The sequence below is a fragment of the Euprymna scolopes genome, chromosome 4, assembly GCF_053919585.1.
Source record: "Euprymna scolopes isolate OS-2025 chromosome 4, ASM5391958v1, whole genome shotgun sequence".
NCBI lineage: Eukaryota > Metazoa > Mollusca > Cephalopoda > Sepiida > Sepiolidae > Euprymna > Euprymna scolopes.
In genome coordinates this window covers 85,823,050-85,843,071 of record NC_136485.1, presented here as the reverse complement: position 1 = coordinate 85,843,071, position 20,022 = coordinate 85,823,050, and positions in this window count along the sequence as shown.

Genomic DNA, 20,022 nt, shown 5'->3' with positions numbered 1-20,022 from the left:
AGAAACCAGAAAATATGCGAGTTGTATTAAAAACAGTTTTATTACCTTACCAATTTGATAGAATCCGTTCATGTCATTATTTGTATAAACAAATATCGTTTCCGTTATATTTATGCCGCCACATAAACAAACATAAATTCCGCAATGCCATTTATTCTGTATATTTTCAAACATAATCCTCATACGGACTCATTTCTTGACAGAACTCATAAATGTTTGTAAAGAAAGTGTGATGTTATTTTTCATGTATTTATCCTTTTTTTTTCAAAACTCATTTTCCATTAGGTACAGAACATCTTTTATAAGTTACCTTTAGTGCATCATCTATTGTAAACACCTATGATGTGTATTAATAAACATCTCCGAATGTGTATTTATAATGAATACAGTATATATATATATATATATATATATATATATATATTTATTTTTATTATATATTTATTATTATTGTTCTGGAACTCGCGGCAGTTATTCCTCAGAATCTTGCTTTCAGGTACCTACAATACCGTATAGCAGTCAACTTTAGAAAGCGTGCGTTGATCAGACAGATAAACTCAAATCAACATAACGAAAACAACTTTTACGTTGAAAACGCTTTATTAATTAGGTAAAAAATCTGAAACAAAAATAAAACAAATAGTTAAAAGGAGAAAACATAATTAAACAAAAGGAAATAATACATGAAAATAATTATGTTTTGGACAGGCTTCCAAATTAACAGATTCTGGGATATCTTATCTTTTTCAATCAACTGTTAGGTGAAAGTCCGTAACAGTTAGAAAAGTGTCTTTTCTCCATTAAATTGTTAGGTGAAAGTCCGTAACAGTTAGAAAAGTGTCTTTTCTTTTTCTTTTTTTTATTATTATTAAATCGTTAGGTGAAAGTATGGAGTGGTTAGAAAATGTCTTTTCTCCATTAAATTGTTAGGTGAAAGTCCGTAACAGTTAGAAAAGTGTCTTTTCTTTTTCTTTTTTTATTATTATTAAATCGTTAGGTGAAAGTATGGAACGCTTATGCCTCCTTTTTACAAAGGTTGTTATTCTAGTGCGGTGCATAAACTACCCAAGCGCCCATGAAATAAAAATAATAGAAGTCTGAGAAAAGGTATAAGTTCTGTGCGCGCGAGGGAAAAGAATAATTAGAATTTCTACAAATTAAATATAGAAGTCACACACTAGATTAAATAAACAGAAATAGGGTTTCGAGTTCTTCATAGAAGGAATAGCCAGGTAAGGAATAATAGGATGTACTAAACGTACCTCATGGCTTAAACGGGGAAAGCCCAGTTCATGGAGTCGAGTAAAGTCGTGTAGTTTTGAATTCCGCGGTGAAAAGGAGGAAAGGAGGGGCAGAATCACAGAACGATACTAGCGCGAGATCGCGTGGGGGCATGGAGTTCTCGAAAGATAGCGATATGACATTTTTTCCTTTTCTTTTTTCATTTGGAATGCCTAAACGGCTAATCTTTCCATTAAAGAAAGATCAGGAAGGGAAGAAATAAGAAAGAAAACTATATATGAAAAAACTCGCACAGAGATGAATGAGAACGAGGCCCGAGGCACCGGTGCTCTTAAAGCATGTGTCCCTTGTTAAAAAAGAGCCCGGTCTGAAGACAGAACAATTATTATATATTAAAACTTTTATTTTATTATTTTATTTATTTTATTGTATATTTATTTAGCTATTATATATATATATATATATATATATATATATATATATATATTAATATAGCTTTTAATAGCCTATTGCTAAAGTGTAGCTTTATTTTTTTACCTTATAAAAACACAAATGTACATTTCATGTACATTTATGGATTAACACCCCTTGGTGAATCAATCCTGCACTCCTTTCAAATAACACTTTTAGACGATTATTTGATTTTATTATTTTAGAATTCTAAGAGAGGGATTAGTTTCGTATATAAGTTTTTCGTAATATGATCTCCAATCATCGGCTCAATCTAGTCATTTATGGTAGTGAACTATGTTTTTTACACAAGTTCAATTCCGAGTCTCTGCCAGTTAGGGTTAGGGTAGAGTTAGATTTATAAATGTATTGAAAAGATAATATTTTTTTTACGAAAAATGCTTTCAATAGCTCCTTCTTTGTCTCTCATAATTTAATTAGAACATGACTAAAACAAACTCCAATAACAATTAATATCGGCTATAGAAGAATATAACTGGTTTAGATGAATCATGTGAAAGTATTTAATATATAAAATACAAAACAGATTTAACATCGGTAAGAAAAGATATTAGAAACATAGAATAAACGAAACGAAATTGCGTAAGTCCAGAAAGTTCATAAGCATATTTTATTTATTTAACTTTCGATTGAAACTGTTTGTTCGAAGTGAGAATCAAATTTGATTGTTGTTTTCACTAAATTTAAATGCGTTAATAATGTTTGATTTTGTTACAAATACATCCACATAATTATTTTTGTGAAAATGCAACGACTACAAAACTATCTAAAGAGCCTTGACACAACGAAACAACCAATCTATAAATGACAACATAAATGTCCCACATCTTTGTTGAGTCGTCGAGATTTTAACTTTTCTTCTCGGCAAATAGGAATATGGGTTATCCAAGTCAGAAAAAAAGTAGTCAGATCAGATTATCGATTATCTCTTTTTAACGATGTCAAAGGTCTAGTAAAACTAGGATGCATTGCTAACTATCTGTGTAGAGGAGAAATTGCATGAAGAGTTACTGTGACTGGTAACATTGGTTGAGAGTCGCACAAATAGCAGGAACGTTCGTTTTGAAGCAATTACGTCGATAAACACCTGTGTCTTTCAGTTAACAATAAAATTTAAACTTTAGAAGGAGAGCATTTTTTATAATCGATATCACTACATACAGGTACAGGTTTACTACGCGTATGTGGATTAATAACCAGGACCTATCTTTTGATTACTATATCGTGCCAAGATATGTCCTGTCCTTTTGTACAGAACATTGTGTTAAGTAAATCTTCAGTTACAATTAGTGATAATACAAAACTATTCAGAAAAAAATAGAGAAACTATACCATTGAAATTGTAAAATTTTTCTATCTCATGACTCATAACGAGGATAGTGAATAACACTCGCACTATCGAAAAAAAATATCCAACGGGGATTCAATCTCCCCTTAAAGCATTTTCATGTCTAGGTACACCAAAGAGCTGTGATACAGCGGAATATTTTGTCTAGCCACATTGAAGAACCATATATATTATATAACGAACAATGTGTCTGTAAAGGATCACATATATGCCTCTAACACTTCGCTAAATGAAATCGGCAGTTGGTATTATTCAATATTATTCGTATGGTTTATATAATCGATGCGATTTCTCTTCCTGTGACGACGCTATAGATAAAACACACGCACATTTTTTTTTTACACAGTGGTCACCACTTATCAAGGCCCGGAAGCCACTCAGTGATAAGGGTTATTGCAAGTACATTACGTTAGTGTGGAGATTTGATGAAGTGTTTACTTAAGGGGGCGGTTCATTAGGAATTTGTTAACGTTGGACTTGAACACATACAAGTTGTAGTCAGGCGGGAAGCAGGCAGACGGAACAGAGTTCCACAGGCGTGCAGTTCTAAGAAAGAAGTTTTGTTCATGGAATCCACGTTTGGATTTAGACACAGATAAAGGGTGGGGGAAAGTTTTCACAGTGGATTCGGCTAGACGGGTGTTTTTCGTGAAAGATTGGCGAAGGGGGAACCAGTGATACAAACACGTATATAATATAGCTGACTATCTCTATATCCCTTTCTCTCTGTACATGAATTCTGCCTCGATTCTCTCAAAATTTAAAACATAGTAAAAGTTAGTGTAATGAACTATGCTTAATTTATTTTCAATAGGATCAAAGACTGAAAATAAATCTGCCCAATTGATTAAAACACTAAGGATATTTTTATGAAATTAGTAACATAGATCGTCACCTTGTAATGTTATAAACCATTTTAATTAAAACGAGTATATAATATTGTATCGTATTTATGCGCACTGAAAAATTTTATTTTATTTTACTTATTTGCTTATATTCCCGGATTATTCTCGCTTCGCAGATTTACGTGTTGGAAATATCTTAAAGATAAATTTTAAATAATAAATATTTCACTCATAACTTTATTGTATACACTATTAAAGCTTGTATAAGTATGTCTGGTCTACAGTGCAATTGAAGATTTGCCTTGGCGAATTTAGTGATTTTTTCGTATTGATTTCCGAATGTGAACTGCAATAGCTAAATTTTTTTCGTGATTTACATGTAAACATTAACATTTCCACACACTTTATTTATCTTTTAAATCTGATTAATATAAGGAAATAAATAAACTTGCCTTTTGATTTGTAAGCTCAATAAACTTATTGAAAATGAAGTCAAATTCTCTAAAAAGAAATATTTGAATACACACGTTCCATATAAACCCGGGGGAAAAAGCAATATTGCGAAACAGAACTAATTTTTATATTTATATCAAGCAAACTAGTAAATAATAATAATAAAAAAAACAGATAATAGTTATTCGTATGATTGTGAATTTTCGGACTACTATTTTCATCTTGAGTATCATTTTCACAACGCAAGGACCCGTAGCGCAGTGGTTATAGTACTTGGGAAATTAATTGTAACAGTGATATTCACCTGAAAGTTGAAGGTTCAATTCTAAGCGTAGGACAGCGAAAATACAATTGCAAATTACTCTATCTAGTCATGGCTGAGAGAACGAGAGCATGCTACTCCCGTGAAGTAAATGCAGGGATTCATTCGAAATTCCGTCCATATTCCAGAGTCCAACAGAAATATCACCGACAACATACACCTGAAGAAGGTTGGAGGCTACATCCGACGAAACGTTGTAAAAATGACATGCAATTCCAAATAATACGAATAACTAATCCTCATCTAAAAACAAATTCAGGATCAAAAAAAAAAAAAAAAAAAAATGCAAAAAAAAAAAAATTCAAAACCTATAGTGTATAGTGGAATTAACTTGAAATACGGCTTCATGACTTTATAGTTAAGGTTACAAATGAGCCCAAACGAATTTATTAATTTAGATGACTGGAAAATCGGCATTCCACACCTGTTTTAGACTAAATTGTCTATGGTATTTAGATACCTATATTTTAATTTTAAAAGAAGTACAATAATATCGTACAGTATTTGTTCACGTTGGAGAACTTTATTTTATCTTATAACTTCAACCAATATATAAATATTAAGTTGATCAGATCTTTGTACAAGAGTAGAGTGAATTACTTATTTTTACTTTAGAAATATCGATTGTGTCACAAAGGCGTTAGAATGTAATTCTAGCATCTGGCTGTCAATGTTACGTAACCTTTAGGCTCTACCCTTAAAAGTGAATATTATAAAACAAAAAAAATACAGTCAGATTGACACATATCCCGTAATTCAAGGAAATCTTGTTTTGATTGTTTTTATACCAAGTAATTGTGGCATAAATTTGCTGTTATCTTAATATTTTGTGCGTGTGGAAATAATTTTAACCGTTTTCTATTGGACACTTTAGATTTAGATTATTGGATATTTATCTATTACGTTAAAGACGGTTTTAGCAATTGCATAGTTTGGAGAATAAAAGATTAAACCAGGCTATTTTACTGATTCTAAATTTCCTCCTACAAATTTATAAAAAAATTATAAAAAGTCTCAACTATTTGTAAAAACTTACTCTACTAGCTTAGCTATAAACTAAATACACTGTGCTCTCTAGTCGGAAAATTATATATATGGTAGGTTTGTGTGTATAGACAATTACACGTACATTATATTTTACATGTACAATATAACCCGGTATACGGCATTAGTCCGCTCCGAGGTTGGCATTGTAAGGTGAAATCGCCGTATGCCGGAACCTAAGAAAAATTTTATGCAATACATATGAAAAATTAGTAACAAATACAGTACAGTATATAATACACATGTATGTAATAACATAGTACTATAAATAATACCGTAAGACGTGGCAAATACAGTAACCAGGGTCCGGAAAAAACATTGTATTCCACATCGTAACCTGAAAAACCGTAACCCGGGGTCACATTTCTACTGTCTTTGGGAAAAATTCAAGTTTCTTCCGAAATTCCAAATAAATTCAAAGAGACCTGCAGTACACAAAAGATGACATAATGCAACTAAAATGTAAAAATCGCAAAATGTAATATAATTTATTTTACAGTTGCCGATACCATCTAACGTGTATGTTAGTTTATCTCCAGTGTGAAAAATGATTTGATAAAGCATATGAGCAATATATATATATATATATATATATATATATATATATATATATGTATATATATATATATGTGTATATATATATATATATATATATATATATATATATATATATATATAATCTGCTTTGCGTTTTAGGGAAGAAAACGATAGAAATATTAAAAGAAAAATATAAACTGCATGACAATTGGATACACTGTTCAAATATATCATGCGAATTAAAAACTACGTATAGTCGCAAATAGATTAAGAAACCGTATGAAGCGAATATTTATTCTATTTTATATTAAATACACAGATAAGATTACTTGTAATCTTAAAAGCGAGCCATAATATCAATTGATGTAAAATTATTTTAAAAACGGGATTCAACATGTCTGGTCTACAGTGCAATTGAAGATTTGCCTCGGCGAATTTAGTGATTTTTTCGTATTGATTTCCAGATGTGAACTGCAATAGCTAATTTCTTTTCGTGATTTACATGTAATTATATTCATTACTAACTGTATTCAGTCGACGTTGCCCGGTAGTCTATTTACTTGAAATTTATTTAGCTTAAACTATTGTTGCATAACGAAGCCCAGTGTTTGAATGAAAAAAAATGGGACGCAGTTAAAGGTCAAAGTTGACTCCAGAATACGGAAGAGGAAGAAATAATATTACTTTCAGAGAGTCCTGTCTCTTGGCTGGCCAAACGTCAAGCAGACGTCAAGCATAAAAGAAACGTATATGATGTGCTGAATTAACGGGCAGATTATGTAGCAGGATGAGCTATCAGTCTATGCATCTGCCAGTCTTTCTCTATCCTACGAATACAAATGTAGGCCGTCTTTCTGATTTTTTCTGCAGTTATTTTGATATTTTTTTGAATTGGTGTCCGAATGGGTTTATCAGCTAACAATTAGAACCAGAGTTCACAACGACGACACAGGTGTAAAATGAATTACACAGGAATCGATAAATGAAATTCTAACACTGTCTAGTTCTTCTTCACCCAATCAATGTTTCAATAAAAGGAAAGTAATACTGTATAGACGAATACAGAGTTATGTCCATGAATAAATCGAATAAAAATTCATTGTTATTATTAACATGTTGCTATGATCCATGGAAAAAATGGTGACCCAGAATTGCATATTAATTTTGTAGGAAGAAATCAAAAAGAGACTTTACTTGAAACACTAAAATATAACATTAAACATGTATATGTATTAACTTCAGCTTAACATCATCTTGTTGAAAATGCACGAGAATCGATGAAATGGGAAAAGTCTGAAACGTTAATTTCCTTTAAATGAAGTAAAAAGAACAATTAACACATATGCACCTGTTTTCTAATTTGCGAGCATCATTATTTGAATTCAAAATCCCATGGGGTGAGATGTTTTCTCTTCTCTACATCTTCTTTCTAACAGAACAAGCGTTAATCGTTTTTCTCTGACATCATTATTACAATTTGCTCGACTACGCTCCAAACATTTGTTTTGCCTATTAAAACATTAATACTAGGAATTCGATTTTCTCTAACACCGAAAACAAAAATGCTTTTTATTTTTGAATCTAAGATCAGGCGGAATTTTTATGGGCAGTGCTTTTATGCAGAAGCTTACGTCGGTGGGACATACTAGCGTTAGGATGGTTCAATGCTTATTACAAATTGATCGTCTATAAATCCAATATCAACTAATTCTTGTTAAAATTTCAACTTTTGGCTATTTAAGTTCCCCGTGGACGAACAAGAGTTTGCAGAGGTTCTGATATCCACGGTCAGACGATTCTATCAAGAATTCTGTAAAGAATTCGATTAAAAGATGTGAAAAAATTAGATTATTTACTGTACTTTGGAAGGGTGATAAAACCATAACTTTTTTTAATTGTTGTAAGCGAAATAAAACATAAAATAAATGAAACTGTTTCTACTAAGACAGAAATGAACTACGAATGAACGTTTCATGATTTATTTCAAACTATCGAGCTTGAAGTTTTATTTGCCGATACTTTAAGGAATCTCGAAAAATAATATATTTTTGAATGATTAATCTTGGGAATAAACGGATTGCTCATGATCGAGTAGTTTTAACCCTCATTTTGATATAACATTGCTGGATATTTTACTTATAAACTTAAAAGTATTAAAAGTCTAAACGCCTATGAGAAGAATTTGAACTTGCAACAAAAACTTTTATCATAATACGAAAAATCTCCAGGAAAGTTATTTCTGACTAAAGCAACGTAAAAAAAACCGTACTAAATATTGATTCATAAAAGATAAACTTAAAAAATTCAGTACCAAAAAATGTTGATTATCGGGAACAAGATTATATTGTAGATTTACGTTCGAGTTTTTTTCGTTTCAAGCGAGATTTTATGAGATGACTGATAAAAAAACAAAACAAAATAAAATAAAATAAAAAACAAACGCCTTTTGAAAACAAGCGAGTCTAATATACAATTTTAGTTTGTCTGTAGACAGAGAAAATACAAAGCAACATTTTAAAACTATGTCGGCTAATCAAGAACACTATATAAAAAAGGACGTGTAAAGTAAATTCCATGATACAACAATTTTCCACCGTTTTTATGCCCCATTACGGAGATTTTAAATCTCAATATAAAGATACAGAATCTAATGTCTAGAGTTTTTGAAATTTTAATCAAAAGCAATTAGATGATTTAGATTCCAGGAGATGATAAACAAGTTAAGTTGTCTACTTGGTGTTTTTATACGACTATTTTTTGGCCGAAATAAGCATTTTATAAAAACGTTAGCGTTCGAATAAATCCAAGTCATCAATAATTTTATAATCTTTGAAGGTTTGAGTTAAAGAAAAAGAATGATTTTCAGATCGCCAAGTTCATCGTGTCGAAGCACACGTAACAAAAATTTGTCCTGGTCGATTTTCGACGTTATCGCAAACACGCCTTCTTCAACTGACCCCAGATTACAAAGTACACCGTACTGACATCAAGCCGACAAAAAAAGAATCGTTCCCAACTTAAAAAATGCCAAACCCGACCGCGTCTCAATTCGCATAAGGCACGCTTTTGTCTTGTGTCGGTTAGGGTTAAAGTTTAAGACGTTTTCACTTTCTTTTCTTAATCGAATGACAGTCGCACTAATCATGCACACTATCATTTTCCCTGCAGTTATTATATCCTATATGCATTAAGCAATGCTTATAAAAGTTATTTAATTGCTTTTTATACGTCCGATGTATACTACAGATACAATAAAGCTAAGGTTAGGTTGGTTGGTTGTTTTTGTTTTACGGCATATCAACCTTTTCAGGTTATTTAATGCCGAATCCAAAGATTTTGAAGACAATTTTTTTAATAGAATATATTTGTTGTTTTCAAGTCGGATTCTATTTAACCCATAGTTGGGACCCTAACAGGTACTACCACTCCGGGTCAAAGTGGATCTGGGTGCACTAACGTTAGGACTATAAAGATTATAAAGATTAAAGCAATGCTACGTTGGGGATAGACTTATGCCCAAAGATATAAAATAAATATGTTTTTTAATCAATTTTTGTACTAAGGAGCTAAACATATTTATATTCATTTTATCCAATGGATTTTATTTATTAAATCTGAGTTGGTCTGGCTTTCTATATACACTCCTGATCCAAAATTTAAGACCACTTAAAAATCTTTAAAAAGAAACCTTTTTTAAGGAATTTTGAAACTTCTTCCATTTAAGGTTACCAATACTATAACCTAAAGGGTTATAGAAAAAAAAGACCAGGTGTATGAATTGTTTTGTTTTTCAGTTAAATTACAGATTAGCAATCACTTCGTAAGGGTGTCACCATGCCTAAAGCAAGCAAACTTACCGGAGTTGAGTGTGCTCAAATTCTAGATTTCTATAAGCAAGGTTTGTCACAGCGGGCGGTCGCAACAGTAAAAATGTGATTTGCAACTTTCTAAAGAACTGAAAATTATGAAAAAACAAAATCCACTCGTAGGCCCCCAAAATTTCTCCTGGACTGATTAGAAGAATAAGACGTGTTGTTGTGAAAGACAGTCAAACTAAGGCAGTTACAGATGCTGATTGCAGTTTAGTAACCATGAGACGACACTTTCGACAAAAATGCATTGTAAATAAAATTCCTCGCCTACTTTCACATCACAGGGTGGACCGCTTAAAGTTTGGTCATGAATACCCAACATGGGACATTGAGAAGTGGAAGAAAATCCTGTTTTCTGATGAGAAAAACAATTCTATCTAGATGATCCTGATGGCTTCCAACGATCTTGGCATAACAAAAACATACCTCTTGAAATTTTCTTCGCATGTAATAGTGGTAGAGGGTCCCTAATGGTATGGGGTGCCTTTTCTTACAGAGGGAGGACGGAGATCAAGGTGGCGCAGGGTCATTAGACAGCGGTTGGTTATGTTAGCAAGCTACGTGGATGACGGAGCGCTATCGTTTATGCGGGAATTGATGATTATCCCATCAGAACAATGCTGCAATCCACATTGCACGATGGACCTTGACCTTTCTGCAAGAAAATGGGGTCCATCTCTTTGGATATCCTTCAGCTCACCGGACTTGAATCCAATTGAAATTGTTAGCGGATTGATGAGAAGATGTTTATCGAAATGGGAAACAATATTCAACAAAAAATGAACTTCGTGAAGTCATCTTCAGAAACTGAAACAACATCCTCGCACCACTTATTTGTAGTATGTCATAAATAATTTTCGAAACCTGTTGTTCTTGGCCATCGGGACGACATCAAAGTGTAGTATTTGCACTTAAGATAATTTGAACCAGTCAATGGAGGGGAAACCCTCTATATTGGGACAATTATTATTTTTGGTAACCAGAGTGCTCCCTTTTTGCCTACTTTTAGGGGAGCTGGTTTTTATCTCACATAAAAAACGGCCTTGTGCCTAATTTGCTTTGGTGGGGAAGCAAATAAATACAATAAATAATATTTGAAACTAGTAGAACTCATTATGAAATTTGGTTGTTGAATGTTTTCATACACTTTTCGTACAATTTCATAGAATTTATACACCTGGTGTTATAATTTGGATCAAGTGTAAAATGGCCCATTTTATAAAAATGTAAATTTCTGAATTAAATGTCCAGAACGTAGCTTCTCCCATAACCTTTTAGGTTGTTGTATTAGTAACCTTTAGTGAGATGAGTGTATAATCTATCCTTAAGAAAAGGTTTCTTTTGGAAGATTTTCAAGTGGTATTAAATTTTTTATCAGAAATGTATAAGAAAACATTAGTAATTAATCCAAAATATGTCCAGGGTTCATTTAATGTTACGAGGGGCGTGCAATAAGTATTGCCCTGACCCACTTCTCATAGTAGTAGAGCAACGAAACTTGGCACAGTTATTAGTATATTTCTCTACATAGGAACCACCCAGAGTTATGCATTTCTCCCATCGTTTGATGCAGCTCTGGAGACCATTTTTGTAGAACACCCAAGTTGGTCCTCCAACCACGACGTGACTTCAGAAATCAAGGCTGCATCATCTGGAAAATGCTTCCCTTTCAAAAACAACTTCATGGCTGGGAAGAGGTGAAAGACAGAGGGTGCAAGGTCAGGAGATTAGGAAGGATTGGGTAGGATTTCATAACCACACGTCCGTGCTTCTGATCTGGCGACATGCGAGTTGTGGGCCGGAGTGTTGTCCTGCAGGAGGAGGGTACCTTTGCTGATCTTGCCCCGCCTCTTGATTTTGATAGCTTCCCTTAATTTCCTCAAAAGTGAAGCATAATAGGCTCCTGTAATTGTGGTAACCTTTGCCAGGAAACCTGTCATCACTACTCCGTCCTGGTTCCAGAAGACTGTGAGCATGACCTTGCCAGCGGAGGGCTGCACCCTTGCCTTCTTTGGAGGTGGTGAGTCCAAGTACTTCCATTGCATTGACTGGGCTTTGGTCTCTGGATCATAGTGATGGACCCAGATTTCATCCTGTGTAATCAGTCTTTTGAAACACTTTTACTGATCTTCTTGGCACATCTCCAAATTCATCCTCGAGCACTCGACGCGATCTCACTTCTGGAATGGTGTAAGCAACCTGGGAATCCATCTGGCAGACACCTTATGCAAATGGGCATGAATGATAGTTTCCACAGACCCTGTACTAATCTTGACATCTTGAGCTATTTGACGAATAGTAATGCGCCGATCTTCCAAAATGGCAGGCTCAACGTGACGAACAGATGCCTCTTCAATGGCAGAAGGAGGACGACTAGATCTAGAAGCTGTTTCCACAGAGTTCCGGCCATGTTTGAATTCGCGATGTTAGCGGTTATCAAGGTCATATGATGGGGCATTATCACCATAAGTTTCTTTCATTTCATCAAAAGTTTCCTGTGGTGTGCGTCTTTTCAAATACGAAAACCGGATCACTGCTCGACATTCAACAGGCTCCATTTCACACCTGACTCAGTTCAAACACCTGTAAAACAGAAACCACAATTAGTTCAGAGCTGTAATTTACCACATAACCCGTAGAGATATAAATCATTGCACATGCAAAATTTCAGCTAGATCAGACAACTAGAAGTTGGTCAGGGGCATTACTTATTGCACGCCACTCGTAAATGTGCATCCGATTAGTTTATTCAAATATTAATTTGAGAGGTATTTTAATGAAACTTGTCCCAGGCAAGGCTGCAAAAAATGAGTTGTGGTCCGCGGAGAAATACAAACTGAAAAAGAGAGAAGGATAGTTTAAAAATATAATCTTAAAAAATAAAATTTTCAATCATTTTTTTAAAAGTGCAACAGAATGTACATTTGCACTTAAAAAAATCATTGAAAATTTTATATCTATATCATTAATTACTAGATGAAAGATAATGTTTTTAAATTGCAACAAAATATACATTACATAATATAAATCCAAGGAAATTTTTGGATTCAATCTAAATTACATTTTTATACCTTACTTTGTAAAATTTATAAAAGTGCACTTTGAAGATAAATAAATTTCAAATTTATTTTTAAAGCCTAGTGTAAAAACATTTTGTTTAACAATTTTCATGCCTTGGATGAAATGCTTTTCTAACTTGTATCGTATATTTTTAAGACTATATTTTAAAACTCCCCTTCTCTCTATTTCAGTTTGTATTTCTCCTCAAACCACAGCTGATTTTTGCAGCCCCCTCTTTGTATTATTACAGGTTTGAATATTCTGTATCAGTTTGTATTTCTCCTCGCACCAAACCTCATTTTTGCAACCCCCTCTTTCTATTATTACAGGTCTGAATATTCTCTCTTTTTTCAGTTTGTATTTCTCCTCACACCACAACTCATTTTTCGCAACCCGTCTTTGTAATACAGGTCTAAATAATGAGAAAATCTGAATTTTTTTAAACAAAAACTTTAAAATAGCTTTTTAAATTAATTTTTTTAAAACTTCTTTCCGAATAGAAAATCTTTAAAATTTAATAAGGAACATATTTCATATAGGTTTCATCAACAAATATTCAGTACATAACGAGAAAAATAGAGATAAAAATTTCAAAAGGACTGTATAACTGGTTACGGTCAATAGCAGTCCTTGCCAGCGAAAGTCTTTTTTATTATTATTCTATTATTATTATTATTTAAAACATTTTGTGTCCTACTCTTTCGCACGAGGACTAATGTAAAAATCTCCAAAGATAAACAGTAATATATGTAATATACAACAGTGTTTTCTTTGTCGTTTCTGAACATTGTTTTGTATTCAGATTTTTAATCTTCTGAAAAAATTAAACACCGTTTTCTAAAAGTAATATTTGTTATTAACGTTATCGAAACGCATACCATGTTTTTTTTTATAGAGTTGAGGATGGCAAAAATTAAAATAATACATTCACGTGGTTGCTGGAAGTCGGTAAGTAAGTAATCAGTGAAATAATATATTCATCCAAGGCAGGTTGACATATGTGCATAACATTTTCTTCCTTTGACGCGTACCAGGGCATGGTATGCTTTCTATGGGGCAACTTATCTGGGAGGGTAATACAATAAAATGTTCACCATTCTATGAGGTTGCCTCATAGAAAGCATACCACACCCTGGTGCTCGTCAAAAGAAAGATGTGCATATATAAACCACCTTGGATGATTATAATTATTTCAATGATGACCTACTTACCGAATTCCAGCGACCGCGTGACACTTTATGAAATCTAAAACCGAAACATAATGGCCACGATTGTCGAAAGGCGCGGACACAAAAAGAAAAGCTCTTACAAACGAATGGGGTGGTGCGAGAAAATAGATCGATAGTACTCGAGTGTGACCTAAAATTTTTGTTTCATTGATTACTATGTTGAATTGTAGAGGATGATACCATATTCTTTTCTTAGATGGCTCCATTTCTCCTAGATGTTCATGCTATAATGATTAATGTGTATCAATAGTACATAAATGATCATATCGGTCGAGTAACATCTTTAATGTTACTCGACCGAAGATTTAACATTGATCTATCGGTTACTTAGCAAACTCTTAAATAGTTAGAATCTTATGATTATGCCAAAGGATATAGTTATATATAAATCCAAATAAATATTTGATAAGTCAATAACAATCTTTTATTTTGCAAAGTCAATAGAAATTAACAGTTTTAATCCGGTTTAAACAATTGCATGTGTCTGTGCGTACGACCCCAGACATTCTTTTTAATTTTGAATACGCGTAATCGTATTGACAAAATTCTAATATTTGCATATTTTAATTACAGATGTGTATAATATATAATTTTTTGTCGTGTCATTTGTTTCCAACGACAAACCTTTCAATAAATTTGTGTCAATTTAATTTTTTATTTTGTTTGATTGCTTAAATTATTTTGCTATACTGTTATACAAACATTTGTGCAAACATGTCCAATTTGTTTCTTTATAAAACATGATGGTTTTGTCCAGGAAATTCATTTGTTCGCCATTTGTTTTTTCTTTCTTTATCTTTTTGACAGTGTTTAAATTCTTGCTTTTTTTCTCATTCTAATTACGTACGTTTCTCCATTTGTCATTTCCATTTGTAGACATTGTTTGTGTTTTACATTTCTTGGTACTGTTTATGCAGACACGTTTTCAATTTCATATAACTTCTACTTAACTAAAATGAGTGACATAGAAAACGTAGACGTACAAACATACAAACAATTTAATGATTTGAAGAATTCTGAGTTAAATAATTCAAAGATTGAATTTAAGAAAAGAAACAATGTGGGATAGATAGCAATTTTATATTCATCGCCTCCCATCTGGTAACTAGTGATGAGACGATGACAATTTTTCTGATTCGCATACAATTACGAGTTCCGATTCTTAAAATATTTGTAAATATTGTATTATACGTATGTTTTACATTTTCAAATTACAAGAAATACTCTAATAATTAAATAAAGAGAACATGCATTTCATAATAAATTGAACGATTAGATAATTATTAATAGTTAGCTTCCCGGTTTTGCTTGAACATGATATTCTAATTCATGCAAATTGCGTATGTATTATCATAGAATCAATCTTTATTTTTATATATTACGAGGAATAATTTGTCTAGTGGTTAACTCGCAAAGAAATATTTTAAAAAATACAAAAATAAAAATAATAATTATAATGTCGTTCACCAAATTCCGTCAGTTCTGTTTGAGAAATTAATATTACCCGCTTTGAGTCGGGCATTCTTCTAGTAATATATATATAAAATTAAATACCCGAAACAGTGTCTCATTGTAAACAACTGATGATCCCTTGAAAAATAAATTATTAGTACTATAGTAAATTCGAGAGCGAGTTGATGCAGTGATTGCAGGTGATTAAACGACTTACTGACTACATGGTTTTCTAACGAATGATAAAAAATATTTTTTAGTATAGTTTTAAAGGTTAAAAACTTCAAAGACTATATATACATATATATATATAATGTATATAATGTATATATATATATATATATATATGTATATATATATATATATATATATATAATGGCTGTATCGATTGGTGAAAATCAATGAAACTCATGTGATTGTAAAAGAGTGCTCAATTCAGGATTGAGCTGGTATGTAGTCGTTTTATTGTACAAACATTATTGGTTACATATGTACATACATGTTTCAGTGAAATCCTTATTAAAGGATAACACCTCATCGGACCAAAAACAAAAAAAAAAGAATCGATATTGAAACAGGAGTAAAAATTACATTTGTTTTATAAGATATTTGGATGTGGTTAACGTTCTGGAAGAAAGTGGGGCATATATTTTGTAAATGTGAGTAGTAGGGGGTTTTGGAGGGAAGTGTGGTGAAGGAAGAGAGTAGGGGTGAGGAAAGAGGGAGGAAATATGATTTCGTGTGGTTAAGCTGTTGCAATAGAGATGTGTTGGTATTCTTTTATCTTGGCGGTTATTTATTGGCCTAAGCTTTAGCTTTGATCTAAAGTCATAGTATACTCTTATCATCGCTACTTCCTTATCTTAGGTCTTTGTAGTTGTTTTTTCTTCTTGTGCCAACCTCATTTTCCTATTGACAAGTTTTGTTTATTTATTAAAAAGGTTTTTATATCTATATATGAATTAAATTTCGATGGAATCTCAATTTTTCATTTGGGTTGTTTATCTCTTCCGCAATACTAGAATATGTCTATATTTGGTATGTCTATATTCTTCATTTTGGGGTAGGTTCTTTAGACCATACACATGCAAACATGTGCATATTAGTATATGTTAATCTATATTAGTGAAATATTCCGTTCCTAGAGTTTTCTAGTTATCGTTTCGGGGCCAATTTTGTGGTTGGTATTCTAATGTAACGCTGCCATACGATAATACTTTTTGTAGATATATATCAACATTCCAATTACAAGCGTGCTAGAGCAATAGATTAGTTTAGTTAATCGTTTTCTTGTGTTTAATTATTAATTATGCCAAAGATACTCACCTTTATCCGGTTGGTGGCAAATTGATGTCAAGTGGAAAGTGTTCATCTATAAGACGAAGGAACCTACTCCCAAGTTTTGTTTTTACCATTAGGTTGAAGTGAGGTGCACCAGATTATTTCTTACCTCGATTTTTTTAGATCTACTCGTATTTATATTGTATTGCTTCTATTGTATTTAATGTCGACATTTTTGTATCTGCTAATTTTTAGTGCATTGATATAAATATTCTTGTATCTATTAAATATTACTTAATTAGAGGAGTTATTTATTCTACGTTCGATTGATTTAGGTATGTGCTTAATAATAGAGGATGAGTGGTTGAAGCGTGGTTTGATATAATTGGGGGTTTGCGTTTTCTTTAATGTATAGTTTATAGGTGTTAAATGGAAATAAGAAGAATATTAGATAAGTGAAAATGAGATTAGGATAAGCCAACAATCGAACCCTGCAGGCAAAGTTAAGAAATGGACTGTTAGAAATTAAGTCTATTATTAATTCTTTTAGAAATCTGAATATTAAATATGTCAGTAACAGAATGGAAAATGCAAATTAAATTATATTGTTTAAAATAAGTTAGATTAGAATTGGTGGTTCTATTGTTGTCAAAAGCGTATTGGAGAAACATATGTAAAGCCAGGAGAAATTGGTCACGTTTGAAAAACACACTTCTGACGTCATAGACAAAAGACATTTCTCTATATTATGGGTTCGGATTTTAGTCAGAGAGAAAAGTCAGTCAGCAAGAGAGCCAAAGAGTTAGTCAGTTAACCCCTCGGAAGATCTAAATTTGAATTCCTGACGTCAATCAGCCGGTCGATCAGATGAATAAAGAAATCATTATTTGAAAATGTTGTTTTGTGTCATCCTTCATCACGAAAGGTAATTGTGTTTATCATCTTATAATCAACATTGTGTAACTCTTCGAAAATTATGTATCTCCCCTCTTCTGTCTTAAGAACTGTGCATCATATAACCCTCTCCTCTAATATGTGTTAACAGAATTGTAATATATATAAATGTCTTCCTCATCATCACTATCTGGAGTACATGAGTCTCGTTATATATGTGCCCCAATATGAACTCCGCGTCATCTTTAAATATATATACAACTGCTATTAAACAAAGGTATCGATAGTTAAATCAAAGGTGACGTCCACAAAATTAACTTGTTTAATATTGCTGGTAATTTCTACTTTAAGGCCTATATTTTCATAACCTTATGTATTTTTCTTCTAAGTCCGTCACATTTTATGTACTGGCGTCCTTAACTACCACCAGGTCTTCGCCTCTGTATAAGCCTATGTCCTCGATTTTTATGTGGCTATCTTGAATGATGTTATGCAGTATAAATAGTCCAACTAGGTCTGTGGCTTCTTGCCGAGTCCAGGGAGTCCATGGCTAAATCAAAGAAGCCATTTCGGCTATTTTTGTCCATTGCTCACCGTTGCAAATAAGTACCATTGTCCGACTCTTTATTAATATATGAATATTACTCTCCGAGACACAAGTGGAGTTTTTGGCAAACTCAATTGCCTTCATGAAGAGTTCCTTAATAATCGACGAGTAGTAATCCATGATTTCGAATGGCACGAATGAACATTTTCTTATCAGTAATATTGGTGAACAATTTGATCGAGTCCAAGGTGCTAATCTATTGGTTGAAGTATTTTCCTTTAATGTTGAGCTGGGTGATCTTTTCCAGAGTTTGATTTGCTAATTTTCCCAATTTCTGATCTAGTGTGGTTGATTAATCTGGTTGCTAATTTATTCAGAAAGTCGGGTTTGTGATCTTTAAGTAGGATGTATGCTTCATTTTACTTGAGTTTACTAACTCTACTGCTGATGTGTAGATCCTCCGTAATTTCCCTGCTCACATTGTTAGAGATTTCTCATAAGTTAATATTGGTAGACTTTTGGTAGTTTTTTTTTGTTAAGTTTTTATCATTAGGTCTCTGTATTGTTGCTTTTTGAGGTTATATAAATTAGTGGTTTTATCAGTTTTTACAAGAAAGTTATTTGATTGCTTGATATTTTAAACAATATTATCGAGCTGCCTCTGGAAGAAATCCTTGCTCCTGTGGAGTTCAGGTTGTAGAGGTCCTTTCAAAGAGTTGTAGTTGAGGAATTATAGGTGGCAGTTATCTTCAATATTTTGTAGAAAAAAGAAGCATTTTGCTTCATGCGTCTAATATGATGACCCATCTTTCATATTAGTTTCAGAAGGTAGTGTTTGGTGTGGGAATGTTTTTGAGAGACGTTTCAAAGTTGATCCTTTCAATTTTTGTCTTTAAGACGGTTAAGAGTTCTCGACAGTGTTGAGCTGGATATATATATATATATATATATATATATATATATATATATATATATATATATAGTAATTTATAAAATATATATGGCGATTAAGTTACACTGAATATTCCGCATTTCATCCACTTTAGGATTCTTTATGCTTATGCCTAAAGTGGATGAAACGCGGACTATTCAGTGTAGCTTAATCACTATATATATTTTATAACTTACTAACTAGTTCTACCTACGTATTGAGCACTGTTGAAATAAATACTTAAAGTTTACGCATAATTTTATACTTTCGTATATTAATTTATGTGAGTAAATGATGTATATATATATATATGTATATATATATATATATATATAAACATGCGTATATAATAGTCGTACCGATTGGTTTCCTGGATGCAAATCCAATGAAACTCATGTGATTATTAAAGAGTTCTTAATGCAGAACTGAGCTGGTATTGGTAGTCTGGTTATTATACAAACATTATTTCTTACATATGTGAATACATGTATCAG